Below are 5,804 nucleotides of genomic sequence, written 5' to 3'. Positions count from 1 at the left end.
AGTCCCTGAAAGACGGACAGGGAGCAAGGGCCCTGAAGACACAGCGGGTGGTAAGAGGCCCCAGCTGTGCCTGAACAGGCCAGGGTGCCATGCTTTCCATGCTTAGACACTGACAGCCCCTCCTTCCTTCCGCATCCAAACCACTAGAATGAGTGGGCCACCAGGGACCGAGTCAGCACAATGGGATATGGAAAAACGAAGGCTAGTCCCACCAAGTACAGACAATTGAATTTCACTTTTCATGTTGGGTGGGGGAGTATTCTGGACAGTTTCCTCCTGGCCTGCAAGAAGGGAGAGCTGGGAGCCCCTCTGCCTTGCCTCCTGGTCCAGGCTCCCCAGATGGCCTCAGCTTCCTCAGTGGAGCTGTTAGATGTGCCAGAGGCCCCGGGTCCGAGGCCGCAGTGCCCTCTCACCCAGCCCTGTCCTGTGGGAAAAGAAGGCAGTGTCTTCTGGGAAGCTGGGCCGCATTGCCTCATGTGTGCAACTCACTGGGAGGTCCCCTGACAGCGCTTCCTGATGTTCCCTCACATTTGCACTGTGTAGCGTGGTGTTGTCTCCACTCCCCTTGGCAGGGCATTGCATGAGCGCTGTCCTGCAGCCTCATTACCGCAGGCCTGGAAAGCTCTCGTGAAAGCCGCAGAGGGACTGGCCCAAAGCCTCGCGTGGAGGAAATTACCCCCGCCTGGCCTCCTCCAGGATCTTTCAGGAACGTGGCACCCTCCCGCCTAAAGAACTGCCTCTGTGCTGAAGATCCGGAGGGAGCACGTCAGGGAGGGGTAAAAGGAGGTGAGGAAGACGTGCTGCCCGCTACCTTCTGGGAGTCGGAGGAAAACACAAATTGGCTATTGATGTTGCGCCCTTCTGCCAAGAGCAGATGGCTCTGAGGCGACAGCAAATGGACGTTGAGCCGATGCTGTCTGAGCCCCTGTCAGGTGGCGCTGTTCTAACAGCTTTACATGCATTAGCTTATTTAGTCCGCACCACTGTGGGTTCTTGGCTTCGTGCAGTAAAGAGTCCAATTCGAGCCGGCATAGAGTTTAAAATAAAAGTGAGATTATTGGTGAAGCAGACAGAGAGTGGGCTACTCCACAGGCCCCCCCCCCCCCCCCCCGCAACAGCATTTGCTTCCTTTACTGAGATTTATTTAATCGAGGATGGGGGGCAGGGGTAGGGCATTCAATGAGGGGGAGGAATAGTCAGGATCTTTCTGGAAAAGGGGTGGAGATTTCTCAGAAGAGCTCCATGGGCCATTTTTGTCCTTATATGGGCTTTCTGTGGTTCTGGGCGTGTCGGTTAGCTTGCTGATGTATTGCAGTGAGCATATAATGAGGCTAGGGGTTACCATTGGATGAATTCGTCTCCATATTGGATGGAGCTGGTCTCTGCCAGTTTTAAGCCATAAATCCAGCGGGGGGGGGGGGCGGGGGGGTTGTCTTCCTTCTTGACAGCTCCTGTCGATTTTACCGATGGCAGCTGTTCTGCCACATCCCCCAACTCATCGGTATCCTCTCCATTTTACCTGGACCCAGAGAAGTGATCTGTGGCAACTGAAGTCACTCAGTTATGAGTAGTGGAGGCAGATTCACACACCCTGGCTGGCTCTGGAGTTGTCTCCATTAACCACTCAAAGAGTCACAGGAAAAGACAAGGAGAAGATGATTGGTGTCACCTTAGGCTCTCGGGAGCCTGCAGGTGGGTAAGGGCGTGTCGCCCTGAGAGCCATCACAGTGAACCAAGCAGGCCAAGTCTTGATTCCTGCGAGGTCCAAGTCCTTGTGTGACTCTGATTTTACTGGACAGGAATAAGGACTTAGTAGTAGGAGGAATAATAGTAATGACTGTTATTGAGAGCTCATGCTTTACCATCAACGTCGATAATTGATTTCCTGACAATATCTCATTTAATCCTCACAACTACCCTCTGAGGTTAGGGTATTATTATTTCTCTTGCATGAATAAGGACACTTGGGCTCAGAAGAGTTAACTAACAGGGCAAAGGTCACTGCTTCTAAGTTAGAGCTGGTTAATGGGCCAAGAGTGCCTGCCCCCAGAAGCCAAAATCTTAATGGTTGTGATATGTTGGCTTCATTGCTTTCAGTCTCCTCTGGAGGTTTAGATGAACCTGGAAGGCATTTGGGCCTGTGCCCAGGGGCCTGTAAAGAATTGCCATCATCTCAGAGGGGATATCCAGAGCCACTGAGGTCATTCTCCCCGCCCTGGCTCCTGTGATGTGCTCCACAGGGATGTGGAGATCCGGAATGTACCCCTTCTAAACTCTTACAGACTTTAATCTGGGGTTTTCCCTCATCTGTCAAGAAGAGGAGCCGAGAGAGCGGGACGTCTGGATTGCGAGTGGGGATCTCAGTGTCACGTGTGACTAATAAGCGATTTAAAAATGGGTGATGTTGAGAAGGGCAAGAAGATTTTTGTTCAGAAGCATGCCCAGTGCCATACTGTGGAGAAAGGGAGGCAAGCACAAGACTGGGCCAAATCTCCATGGTCTCTTTGGGCGAAAGACAGGTCAGGCCCCTGGATTTTCTTACACAGATGCCAACAAGAACAAAGGTATCACCTGGGGAGAGGCTACACTGATGGAGTATCTGGAGGTTCCCAAGAAGTACATCCCTGGGACAAAAATGATCTTCGCTGGCATTAAGAAGAGCGCAGAGAGGGCAGACTTGATAGCTTATCTCAAAAAAAGCTACTAATGAGTAATAGTTGGCCACTACCTTATTTATTACAAATGTCTCAGGACTTTTTTTATGTGTACCATATTTAAGTTGATCTCATACACCAGAATTCAGATCATGAATGGCGAATAGAGCATTGCTTTCCAGCAGTCCTGATTTGAATAAGATTGGCTGTGGTTAAATGAATATGGTCAGCTTCTTGAGCTTTGATGGTGATTTGGGTTCAGCAAGCGCTGTCACTGTCCTTCCTTCTAAAAATATGATTGGACTTGATTCCTAGTGTTCAACTTTTCACAGAGGTGGTGAGAGCCATCTCAGAACTTGTAGGAGATTGGCTGATATTTAGATTTCTATGACTGGTTGTATTACCTTGTTTAAATTCTGAAGAAATCCTTCACTGTCTCTTAGACCTGCAAGACTTGCTTGTGTTTCAAGTTGTGTTCATTAGCCTGTTAAAAGGCAGGGCTGCAGATGGGCTGACAGTGACCATTTTATCTCCTTGGTCCCAACTATGCCAATTTAATACAATTCCCTGTATCTAAACAGTTGCCTTTTACTGAATAAAAGGCATTTTAGTGTGGTTTCTGTATAATATCAAATAAAGAGTATTTAACACTTCTACATTTTATAGATGATCTTTAAGGTCAGGTGCTTGTAAAACTCAGTGTGACAAGATATAGTAGCAAACGTTGTGAATTCTTTAAGTCAGACTAAGTTATAATTCAGGGTTGTCTGGAATCGCTATTCATTGACTATATATGTGTGTGATTGGTAATGGTGCTTTTGCCAGTTCACTGGGATTAAAGTAGAGAATAGGTCATCTACACAAAATTGTAAATTATGTCATCATGAGGCTTAAGATAATTAAAAACAAAGTCGCAGATCAGTAAAAGAAAGAAGAGCCTATCTGAATACAAGCATACCTATTCTTTAAGGAATAGGTCTGAAAGACAAGTAATATTTTTGTTTTGTTTTGTTTTCATTCCACATTTGCAAAGTTAAATTAGAGCACCAGTTCTTTAAAGAAGGAAAGGTATTTTTGGCACAGGCTACATAGTACAAAACCCCTGGTTCATGAGGATGCAAACTGGCATGCCTTTTTGGAAGATAACGAGGTGGTCTCAACACCCTTTAAAATGCATATTCCCTTGGTTCAAGTATCTCTACTGGGGAAACACTTACAAATGTATGTAAAATTGCACAGAAAAGTGAAGTCATTAGAGTGGAGTCTATAATAAGTTGGAACAGCACATATGATCATCTAAGAGAAATGGTTAAATAAATTGTTACAATCAAATTACACAATAGTTTAAAAGCATGAGGCAGATCTGTACCTTCTGTGTGGACACCAAGGCAATTGTTAAGTTAGAAAAAAAAGTCACTGAACAGTACTTCTAGTGTGATCTCATTTGTATTAAAATACATACATATGTACAAACATATGCACATACATAAATAGAAGGCACATGGTTCCCCTCGTCATGTTTGAGAAGGGCTGGGAGTATGGGTTTTCCCACTTTTCTGCATATTCTTGCATACTGATCGAACCTTTTGCAACAAGAGTCTATTCATATACTATATGTGTGTGTTTTAAGAATTTGTATCTTACCAAAACAGAAAATAATATGTATAATATTGCCCTGGCCGGTTTGGCTCAGTGGATAGAGCGTCGGCCTGCGGACTGAAGGGTCCCGGGTTCGATTCCGGTCAAGGGCATGTACCTTGGTTGCGGGCACATCCCCAGTGGGGGGCGTGCAGGAGGCAGCTGATCGATGTTTCTCTCTCATCGATGTTTCTAACTCTCTATCCCTCTCCCTTCCTCTCTGTAAAAAAATCAATAAAAAATATTTTTAAAAAAAATATGTATAATATTGTGGTTATAGAATATAAACCACAGTCCAAAGATTTTTTTTGGCTTTTAAGTAGTCCAGAATGGCCCGGGGTCATCTGATCACTAGACATGCTTTCCCTATATTGCTTTCCTGCTCCTGTTATGGTCTCTGGCCTTCCATGGGCTGTGACACTGTCCTAAAGCCCCAAGATGCATTTAATAAGAATAAATATAGCCAACTTTAATTGAAAAAAAGATAAATGTAAAAAAAATGTAAAATCTCATATTTAGTTTTTAAAAAATCAATGGCCAAAGTCCAATTAAAGACTCAGAATGGTATCAAGTCTTATAATAAAAGATGAAGACTTCAGTTGATCACAGGCTTAGTATGGGTACAACAGTGGAATGCAAATATTTTAAAACTAGAGGCCCAGTGCATGAAATTGTGCACGGGTGGGGTCCCTCGGCCTTGCCGGTGATTGGGCTGATCGGAGCCATCTTGCGTAGTCCCGATTGGACTGATTGGGGCCAGCCAGCCAGGGGGAGGGACCACGGGAGGTTGGCCAGCCACGGGAGGTTGGCTGTGGGATGCACTGACCACAAGGGGGCAGCTCCTGCATTGAGTGTCTGCCCCCTGGTGGTCAGTGCACATCATAGCTACTGGCCGGTTGTCCAGTTGTAACCGTCGCTTAGGCTTTTATATATATAGATAGTCCAAAAACTTAGTTTGCATTAAAGAAACTCTGTGTGGCTGATGGAAATTAACTACATCCCTCTGGGCTAAGCAAGATGTCACCTTTGGGGTACTGTGCTCAGTTTTAGGTACATACTTAGGCACATTTAAAAACTACATGGTCTAGAAGGCACAGAAAGGCTGGATACGGTTCTAGAAAACAAGTTATTTAAAGAACTGGAGCATTTCTTAGTTGGTGGGCTGATGGCTCAGCAACAGCACAATAGCCATCTTCAAACAGGTGAAGGGCTGTCATGTGAAAGGGAAATTGTCTTGGTTTATGTCACTCCAAAAGGTAACTCTAAGTTCAGCAGGAAACAATCACTCCAAATTCTTAATGTTGGGAAGAACTTCCTAACATCCAGAGCTTTCTAACCAGAGCAGTCTAACCATGGGACAGGCCACAGTTGAGTCATGAACCCTTCCATCATAGAACGGAAAAATCCTATTGGAAGCTGATGGTCACAAAAACCAGTGTATAATTATCCAGCCCTTGTGTTCTCTTTTGGGAATGTGTAGGGGAGGAATAGCCACTTAAGTTATCACATTAC

The 5,804-nt window shown here is 45.4% G+C and overlaps 1 pseudogene; it reads left to right on the top strand.

The window, feature by feature from the left end:
• The first annotated feature begins 2,388 nt into the window (after positions 1-2,388).
• LOC102245698 lies at positions 2,389-2,784 on the top strand (annotated as a pseudogene).
• Positions 2,785-5,804: the final 3,020 nt, after the last annotated feature.

The sequence above is a fragment of the Myotis brandtii genome, unplaced genomic scaffold (genome assembly GCF_000412655.1).
Source record: "Myotis brandtii unplaced genomic scaffold, ASM41265v1 scaffold191, whole genome shotgun sequence".
NCBI classification, from domain to species: Eukaryota; Metazoa; Chordata; class Mammalia; order Chiroptera; family Vespertilionidae; genus Myotis; species Myotis brandtii.
Note: the sequence above shows the minus strand (reverse complement) of the source record. Positions and strands in the feature narration are given on the sequence as shown.